This window comes from Erythrolamprus reginae, chromosome 9 (assembly GCF_031021105.1).
Source record: "Erythrolamprus reginae isolate rEryReg1 chromosome 9, rEryReg1.hap1, whole genome shotgun sequence".
NCBI lineage: Eukaryota > Metazoa > Chordata > Lepidosauria > Squamata > Dipsadidae > Erythrolamprus > Erythrolamprus reginae.
In genome coordinates, this window is record NC_091958.1 from 3,459,284 (window position 1) to 3,470,187 (window position 10,904).

Consider the following 10,904-nt stretch of genomic DNA (forward strand, 5'->3'; position numbering starts at 1 on the left):
AAAGACTTAATGAACTCAATCTGTATAGTCTGGAGGACAGAAGGAAAAGGGGGGACATGATCGGAACATTTAAATATGTTAAAGGGTTAAATAAGGTTCAGGAGGGAGTGTTTTAATAGGAAAGTGAACACAAGAACAAGGGGACACAATCTGAAGTTAGTTGGGGGAAAGATCAAAAGCAACATGAGAAAATATTATTTGACTGAAAGAGTAGTAGATCCCTGGAACAAACTTCCAGCAGACATGGTTGGTAAATCCACAGTCACTGAACTGAAACATGCCTGGGATAAACATAGATCCATCCTAAGATAAAATACAAAAAATAGTATAAGGGCAGACTAGATGGACCAGGAGGTCTTTTTCTGCCGTCAGTCTTCTATGCTTCTATATGGACACCAACCTACTGGATCCCTCAGAAGTTGGGAAACAGGCCGTTTCTAGCCTCCAGAAGGTCTCCAAAGGTGTGGGGGAAGCTGTTTTTGCCCTCCCCAAGCATTGATTTATGAGTGTGGGCACTTGTGCATGTACGACAGCATGAGTGCAAGCTCTTTTGGCACCCGAAGGAAAAAAAGTTCACCATCACTGCTCTAGATCAAATCAATGGTTTGATTTGGAATCCACAATGTGGATTGAACACACAATTTGGAATCCACAATGTGGATGATTAGAAAAAGCCCCTGAATGGACTCCACTTGTGGTCTGTTGGAAAAATCCCATGTATTGAATTGCCTTCACTTTTCAAATTGGAACTGGTAATTCGGCGTGGGTCAAATCAAAAACATGAATGGGCAATTCAGATTCATTTGGGTATTTATTTGTTAGAGTTCTCTCTCTCCTTTCATAGATGACAGCTATTTTGGGGAGGTCCTTGGTGCTGTCTGAGCTTGGTTGTTTTCTTCTTCGTCCTCCTCCTCCTCTCCCTCCTCCTCCTCCACCACCACAAACCCATTTGAAATTGCAATGGCACTTCAAAAAAGTGATTTACGAGCAATCTTCACACTTACAACCAGTACAGCATTCCCACAGTCAATTTATGTTGAAATACCCAAGTTGGATTTACTTTCAGCTGTTTTCAAAGTCCAAAAGTCTTAAAGGAACAATTTCTTTAAAAAAAAAAAATTATTATTATTTTAAATTTTTTATACATAGACATTACACTATCAAATGCAACAACAGCCGTGCGGCTTTCCAGCAGCCTCCGAACGCCGAACGCGGAAGTTCGGGTTTGGCGTTCGGCTTCGGGAAGTTGCTGGGAAGCCGCCCGGCTGTTTTAAAAGGTGACAGCCAGGCTGGGAGGCTTCCCAGCAACCTTCTGAACCCCGAACCTGGAAGTTCGGCAAAAGTTTGGGGTTCGGGAGGTTGCTGGGAAGCCCCCCAGCCCGGCTGTCACCTTTTAAAACAACCGGGCGGCTTCCCAGCAGCTTCCCGAAGCCGAACGCCAAACCCGAACTTCCGCATTCGGCGTTTGGAGACTGCTGGGAAGCCCCGCCGCCCGGCTGTCACCTTTTAAAACAGCCTGGGGGCTTCTCGGCGGCCTCCCGAACGCCGAACCCGGAAGTTCGGGTTTGGCGTTTGGCGTTTGGGAGGTCGCTGAGAAGCCCCCAGGCTGTTTTAAAAGGTGACAGCCTTTTTTTGCGGGGTTTTTTTTTTGGTTGCACAGATTAATTGACATTACATTGTTTCCTATGGGAAACAATGTTTCGTCTTACGAACCTTTCATCTTACGAACCTCCCCCGGGAACCAATTAGGTTCGTAAGACGAGGTATGACTGTGCTTATCAGATTTCCATTGTTGAGCGTAAACTATCCCATCAGCTGTCAGAATATGGATAACCAAGTATCTTAAATGAACAATTTCTAATGAACCACTTCATTCCATGGCTGGTTGTCTGATTAAACGGGAAGCAACTCGATCAAATTACCACATTTACACACACACACACACACACACACACACACGAAGATGGTGCTCCCATCTGTCTGAAATGATGTCATAAGTTCACACCCACACAGCCTTAGTATCAAATCAGTCTAACGGTTCCAGTCATTAATGTTACAGATTTTGTCGCTCTCATTATAGAGCTGTCTCGATGTTCGGAGAAGTCTTTTGGGTTTTGCAGCCAAAAGTAACGTTCGCAGAGGTGTGAAAATCTTCGTGGAAACTCTCCATTTCCTATAAAGTTTAAGCTTTTCCAAAAATAATTTAAAAGAAAAAGAAAACCAGACACATTCGGAATGTTTTCCATTCTGTTCAGATGGAAGACTTTGAAATTAAAAAACACTCAGATATGTCATCCTTATTTGGAAATGAATATCATCCTTTCCCTTTTTAAAAACTTATTTTTTTTCATGGTGGCGACTGTTTTTATGTATTTATTGTTGTTGTTTTTAAGGAAGTGAGGCATGCCATAAACTTTTCATGAGAGCTGAACAGATGCATAAATACAATAGATAGATGATAGACAGACAGACAGACAGACAGACAGACAGACAGACAGACAGACAGATAACCAATAGATAAATAAATAGATTAGATAGATAGATAGATAGATAGATAGATAGATAGATAGATAGATAGATAGAGAAGGAGAGAGAGAGAGAGAGAAAGAGATGGATGGATGGATGGATGGATAACCAACAGATGACCAATGTGAGTTTCCCTTCATAAATGGTCCATTTTGATCAGAGAAAATTGAAATACATTTTAAAGGATTATGGAATTCTTGCTGGCCTTAGTCTATGAGCTGAGACTTTGCAAAGTTTAAATATCAGTTGTCAGTTAATCCCATCATGGTCCTATTTTCTGTTCTTAGCTAGAGAACGTTGGCATTCTAATATTTCTTCTTGAGCATGTTTGTTGGGAAGATTAAATGACATAACAGAGAAAAGCTACACAAGACAAACACTCTTCTTCTTGTTGTTGTTGTTTTTCATTATGGGAGTGTTACTTGGGAAAGAATAGAGAGAGAGGCAAAGAGAGATTAGTTTCCTTCATTTAACCAATGAAAGAATGATATTCTTCAGAGGGTATATCAAATAAAGCCAGGGAGAGGATACTGTGGTGCAGATTACTAGAAACAGAACAGTGTACAGCATTGTTAAGAAAGGTTAAAGTGACATATTATAAACCTACACTAGGATACTAGCCAGGAGTGGATTGCTACCAATAGGGCCTGGATTTACAAACTGGTAGCGGCAGCATGCACAGAAGCGAACTGGTAATGGGTTGCGGGATTTGCAACCCATTACTGACACTAGCCCTTTGAAATGACATTGTTGCTTTTTATATGATTGCATAAACATCCTCAAAAGGCTAGGCATAAAGATGCCATCTCACATAAATTATGTGATAATTATGTAGCATCTTAAAAAGCCAAAACTCCGATGCCATTGTTATGGCTGCTATCTTGACTTCTTCTGTTGACCTTGCTCTATGGACATCCTTCTACTAGGGGACAGGTTCCGTGTTGCACCTTTATTTTACCGGATTTATTGTGTGTGTGGGGGTGTTTAGTCTTATAATGTGATTTATCTGGGTATTATTTTTTTATTATTTAATAACTTTTTTTATTATTTTTAAAAACATATTTTTATTAATTTTTCAAAGACAAACATTACAAACATAACATAAAACATAAAAAGGAGCTACCATCGCTCGGCTCAGGGTAGAAGTCTTCATTGTACATAAAAAGAAAAGATAACATTGTTATTTGATCAAACCAGAGAATATTTAAAGGTATCTATAATTACACTCTATTTTTTAAAAAGAATATGTGATTTATCTGGGTATTTTTTCATTTATTTAATAACTTTTAAAATTGATTTTAAAATATAAAACACACGTGCAACGTACAACAAGTGCCCACCACCAGACAACATTCGTACCCCTCCACCAAAATGGGGGCATAGAACAGTTATATGAGAAGGATGGGAGGCCAAGTAGAAATTATATAGAACGGTGGTTGGGTAAGGGAAGATGGCTACAAATAAATGCAATATGCAAATATCTGAATGAAAGGGAGGATAAAGAAGCACTATTTAGGGAGGAGATAGAGTTAGAGAAAATAATAAGAGAAAAAAGTGAGGGTACCAAGGCGCCAGCAAGTAATATATATATAAGATGTTAGTGCAGGCATGTGACCCAAGGATTGACTAAATGGTGGCAGAGTGAATTAGATGTGCAAGAGATGAAAAATGTAGTGGAGAATATAATGTGATTTATCCAATGTATTTATTCATTGACTTAATTTACGTATCCTTTAATTTAGCTTTCGGAGACTTCAATTGGTTCAAAATGCGTGAGCTATAGTGGGTAAACCGAGGTACACCCACATCACCCCAATGTCGGTTGTTATTATTGTAAGCTGCCCAGAGTCCGATTGTTGTTGGGCAGCATATAAATTTTACAAATAAATAAATATCATGCGATGCCTACCGTTTTTGAGGTTCCCCAAGGTTTCTTGGACCACATTCTGAAAGAGATCAGTCACCAGCATGAACATAACATTTAAAGCTTTGTGCAAATTCTGCCTTTCTACCTTCCTATAAAATTCATCTCCACCTTTAAACGGGACTTTGGTAGCACCAACGCCTTATTAAATGAATCCATCAGAGCTAAAACCTGCAGCCTTTGCAGTTTACAGGGAGGGAAGTGGGGAGAGAAGTTAATAAGTTGGATGTCCCCCCCCCTGCAAACTCTGTCTTAAATTCAGAAGTAAACGTCCAGGCATCAAATATTAATGCAATAAAATATTTAGATGTCCTCTTCTCCACTTCAGAGAGTTTTGTTCTTGTTGGCTAAAAGCGGTTGGCTCCAACACACTGGTCCCACTCTTTATCTCAGAAACATAAATTCAAACACCCAAAATTATGCAGAACAATATTGTCTTCTACATGTTTGCCTCTTTCCGATTGTCAAAAGTGTGTTGGGCAACTGGTGTCATTTGTACCCAGGATCAATCTCTCTGGGATGTTCCTCTTGAAGGAAAAAAGAATTGTCCAGCCCAAACAGAACCTGGTCCTCTCCAGTTCTCTTTTGTGATTCAAACATTTTCCATGACAGATAGAAATGGAATTATACTGCTCTACAGTACTTTACAGCCCTATCTAAGTGGTTTATAGTCCGTCTATTACCCCCAACAATCTGGGTCCTTATTTTACCCATCTTGGATGGATGGAAGGATGAATCAACCATGAAGTGGTGATAATCGAACTCCTAGGAGTTGGCAGAATTAGCCTGCAGTACTGAATTCTAACTATTGCACCACCAGGAAGGAGAAAAAGAAAGGGAATAAGGGAGGGAGGGAGGAATAGCAATAGCACTTAATAACACTGCTATATACTGCTTCTCAGTGCTTTGCCTCCTTCTCTACGTGGTTTAAAGAATCAGCATTTTGCCCCCAACAATTTGGGTCCTCATTTTACCGACCTTGGAAGGACGGAAGGCTGAGTCAACCTTGAGCTGGTGAGGATTGAACTCTTGGCAGTTGGCTTGCAATACTGTATTCTAACCACTGCACCACTGCGGTTCCTGGTAGTTCTCGACCTACATTCAGTGACCATTCAAAGTTTAGTCTCCTCTTTCAAAGTTTTATCAGTCTAATTCTTGACAAATGAATATTTTCTTTTATGTGCACTGAGAGCATATGCACCAGAGACAAATTCCTTGTGTGTCCAATCACACTTGGCCAATAAAGAATTCTATCTAAAATCAGGGGGACCTAGAATATATTTATAATTACAAGGGATTTTTTTTTTGTCTTTTTGGAGATTTTTGTTTATTGTGTTGAAAGATATACACACACACACATACAATTTATTGATTGGATTTATATGCCGCCCCTCTCCTTGTCATTTTTATTTTATTTTATGTACTGTACATCGGTTTGAAAATCACCTTGCATGATGTAATTATTTAAAGAAAAAGAACAATTAAAACATCTTAGGTTAAGACAGAATATAAATTTTTACACAGTGATAAGACTGGAAGTATTTATCCTAATTCCTGCATTGTTCCCACAGTGGACAACCGGAGCTCATTCCAAAAAGACATGTGGAGCTTTCTGTTCACATTTTCCAACAATGTGAAATTTCCAAGCTGTGACCCCCTCCTCTTTGAAATATAGGCAGAAATGGCCCCGGGCCACATTGTTGTGGCTCACATGGAAATTGTGACTTCTGCAGAATACAGAAGTCTTCATTCGCATCTGGTTCCTACAGCAGCTATGAATCAACAATTGACCCAGAAAAATGATTTGCAAACACGATCCTTCATGCAAAGGCCATTCTGTTATAATTAATCCAACTCAATCTGCCTGCTCCTTTGAAAGTGAGGTATCTCTCCCACCCCGCTACCTCCAGCCCACTTTTCAAACTCAGGCTTTGGAAGGTCAGGAGACATCATGACTATAGAGGAGGTCAAGCCAAACCTTCAGAATCAAATATTCTGTCCCTGGTCTGTCGTCCCTTGTCTATCAAATAGTTGTGTCTACTTTGGAAATCAGCTTTAATTGCTCCAACCCTTATCTAGGCAATGGAGTCTCTGACTCTCCTTTGGAATATATAATTTAGTAGAGACTCATGTAAAACTGGCATTCCTCCTGTTCACATGTGACAGCTCTTGTCGGGAAAGAACATTGCTGCTTCCAAATGCTGGTGAATTTAGGAGAGGCTAAAAAAAAGATTGTGTGTGTGTGTATGTGAGAGAGAGAGAGAAAGAAAGAGAGAAAGAAGAAAGAGAGACAGAAGAGAGAGAGAGAAAGAAAGAGAAAGAAAGAAAGAGGGAAAGAAAAGAAAGAAAAGAGTGTATGAGAGAGAGAGAGAGAAAGAGAGACAGAAAAGAGAGAAAGAAAAGAAAAAGAAGAGAAAGAGAGAAAGAAAGAAAGAAAAGAGAAAAAAAGTATATGTGTGTGTGAGAGGAAGAGAGAAAGAGAGAAAGAAAAGAGAAAGAAATGAGAGAAAGAAAGAAAGAAAAGTGTGTATGTGTGAGAGAGAGAGAGAGAGAAAGAAAGAAAAGAGAGAAAGAAAAGGAAAAGGAGAGGAAAAGAAAGAAAGAAAAGTGTGTATGAGAGAGAGAGAAAAAAGAGAGAAAGAGAAAGAAAAGTGTGTGAGAGGAAGAGAGAAAGAGAGAAAGAAAAGAGAGAAAGAAAAGAAAAAAGAGAGAAAGAAAAGAAAAAGGAGAGAAAGAAAAAAGAGAGAAAGAAAAGAAAAAGGAGAGAAAGAAAAAAGAGAGAAAGAAAAGTGTGCATGAGAGAGAAAGAGAGAAAAGAGAGAAAGAGAAAGAAAAGTGTGTGTGTGAGAGAGAGAGAGAGAAAGAGAGAGAGAAAGAAAGACAGAGAGAATGAGAGAGAGAGAGAGAGAGAGAGAGAGAGAGAGAGAGAGAGAGAGAGAGAAGCATCTTTTGGCACTTTAAAGGGTCAAAAAAAAATGGTTAGAGCATAAATGCAAAATAAATCTTCCAGCTTTGTAGTCCATCTGATTAAATGACCTAGGAGCTAGAAAAGCTTAGATGATAATAAATGTGCTGGTCTCGAGGTTGCCGCTTAAAATAAATCCTTTTTATTCCGCGAAAGTAGAAAAAAAGAAAGAGAAGTGGTCTGTTCCCCCACAATACAGGATTTGCAGCATGTTGTTATGGGCAGCAGAGACAACATTGGGATTAGTCTTTTATTTCTCTGTTCTTTTTCCAAGCATAGAGCAAAGGGGAAGAAATACTTTTAAGAAACTGGGTTAAAAATTGGAAAGATCTTTTGTGATGCTTTTCAGCGTTTTGAGTCCATTTTCTTTTTTGGTTGAATTTTGTAGCACGTTGCAAAGACAACCAAAAGATTCTCAGTGTTGTTCTTTTGCGAGCGTTGAATATCATATTTAGGAAATCAAGAGAACTCAATACAACGTCAGCGTAATTTCCTTTCAGATGTGCAAAGAATGAAATTATGGAGAACTTGTGCCCAAGTCTCAAAAATCTGCACTGCAATCTCATCCCTGTAACTTTTGGCTTAAGAGCACTCTGATTTTTGAGGGAGGTCTTTGGTACTTTCTTAGTTGTTTTCTTACAGTTGTTTCATTGATGATATTACTGGTACCCTGGTTTGGGTAGTGAAACATCTGCAGGAGAAGAACCAAGCTCAGAGAGCACCAAGGACTCCAAAGTTGCCCTCCTCCTCCTCCTCTTCCTCCCTCTACTCTGCAAGCCCCACTTTTTTCTAACATTGATGATGTTACCTACTTGGGTAATGAAACATCTGTAAGAAAAGAACCAAGCTCGATTGTTGAAATCATATTTTTTACAGTCAAGTTTGGAGCAGTTCGTATTAAGTTTCTTAGTCTAGTCTCGTAGGATATTCTGTTTCGAGTGGAGGAGTGAAGGGCTCTTCTGGTGAAATATCTTTGGACATTTTCAAGGGTGTTGATGTCTGAGACGTGGTATGGGTTCCAGACAGATGAGCAGTATTGTCCAGGTTCAAGACTTTTGCAAGAGATGGATCTTTTGCTTTCACTGGTTTCTGCCTTGCTTTGAAATGACGTACTAAGGCTTCCAACTCGGTTGACTTTCTACAACCAATGCAACTTTCTTCTTCGGGCATCTTGGCTGACATTGTTGGCCACCTGCTACTCACTGTGTTCTTTTTTTAAAAAAAAATACTGATGTGATTTTGTTGGATGGATTTAATATTTGAATTATTGTTATTTGTAAGGGCTGGCTTTACTGGTTAATTAATGCAAGCTTTCTGCCTAAGCTACGCCCACGCGACTTTTGGCAGTATTAATTTTATGTGACCTTTTATTTCTTTTTGCCAATGCAGACTTAAAAAAACCCCCATTTCGGATAGTTTTCGGAGAGGGGCGGCATACAAATCCAAATAATAAATAAATAAAATAAATAAATGAATAGAATCTGGGGAAGCAATTTGGATTTGTAAAAAAATGTATCCTGGACTGAAATCTATGGGGTGCTTTGTGTATGTCCATATTGTGTTAGTGATGGATAATGACAGACGGCAATGTTTTATTTTATTTATTTATTTATTCATTTGTCCAATAGGTGTTAGATTGATTGTATGCGTGTTTTTTTAATATTCTGGGGCTGTTTTTTATGAATTTTTTAGTTTAAAATTGTAATTGGATTGGTGGGTATTGGATTTATTATTATGTACTGTTTTTACCCTGTTGTGAGCCGCCCCGAGTTTGCGGAGAGGGGCGGCATATAAATCCAATAAATCTAATCTAATCTAATCTAATACACAATACATATGGAAGAGAATAGGCATGAAGTAATATATATAAAGATAATATGTAAAAATAGAGGAGAAGATATATGAAAGGAAGAAAATATATATGATATATGAGATAAAGGAAAGACAATTGGACAGGGGACGAAAGACACACTGGTGCACTTATGTACGCCCCTTACTGACCTCTTAGGAACCTGGAGAGGTCAATCGTGGATAGTCTAAGGGAGAAATGTTTGGGGTTTGGGGATAACACTATGGAGTCCGGTAATGAGTTCCACGCTTCAACAACTCGCTTGTTAAAGTCATATTTTTGACAGTCAAGTTTGGAGCGGTTAATATTAAGTTTGAATCTGTTGCGTGCTCTTGTGTTGTTGCGGTTGAAGCTGAAATAGTCATTGACCGGTAGGACATTGCAGCATATGATCTTGTGGGCAATACTTAGATCGTGTTTGAGGCGTCTGTTCTTAACTTTCTGGTGCACTTATGTTGATAATGAAATCGGGTGCATGGAATGTAAAATTCCCGAAGAAAAGTTAGAAATGCAAAGTATTCTAGATTTCCTGTTTTAAAGAAAAATCATTAATATTAAGCAGCCCATGGGGTAATGTCGTAGCAGAAATTTCAGCCATGCGCTATCCAGAGACAATCCTGAGCTATATGCAAGTATTTTATTTTAATTTGGCCACCAGCAAAATCACTCCGGCAGAGCTAAAGTTCCAAAGACAGGTTGTTGCCTGGGGCAGAGATTTCATATGCAGAAACAGATCAGGCTGCTGGCACATTGCTCCTTCAACCCCAGGCCCTGGCAAAGGTCCATGTGCCATGGAGTCCAGTGTGGTCTTCACTGAGTGGGAATGCATGGGACTTAAAAACAAACAAAACAGGGGCTGAATTTGGATGTTCAATTTGTCTAATGGTAAGACTGATCTTGCACGGTATTTACCTCTGAGAAGCTCATAATAAGTAAGGAAGGGAGGGAGGGAGAAAAGAAAGAGAGGAAAGAATGGGAGGGAAAAAGAAATGAGAGAAAAGAAGGGGAAGGGAGGGAGGATAAAGAGAAGGGAGAGGAAAAGAGAATAGAGAAAAAAAGGGAGGGAGGGCAGATGGGTGGAGGAAGAATGGAAGGAAGGAAGGAAGGGAAGGAAGGCAGGCAGGCATGCAGATAGAGAGAGAGAGAGAGAAAAAAGAGAGATAGAGATAGATAGATTAGAGAGAGAGAGATTAGATTAGATAAGTAGGTAGGTAGATAGATAGATAGATAGAGAGAGAGAGATTAGATAGGTAGGTAGGTAGGTAGGGAGAGATAGATAGATAGATAGATAGATAGATAGATAGATAGATAGATAGATAGATAGATAAATTCTAATGCCAAAGCAATTACAGCAACATTAGAATATAATGAAAAAAAGTTGGTGGAATTCAATGGAATATTGCCTACATGTCTGTCTGTCTGTCTGTCTGTCTGTCTGTCTGTCTGTCTGGTATGTGTATGTGTGTCTCTCTGTGTTGACAAGTACATGCAACACACAAATTTTGTCAGGATTCCTGGACACCTGTTGACTTTTTATCCAAGCGAGAGCCTTGATGCACACAGGTGAAAATTTCTACCCTGAGTGGGAAGTCCAACCCACCCAGGTGGGGATAGACGGATGTTTGGAACAGGGCTTCCCA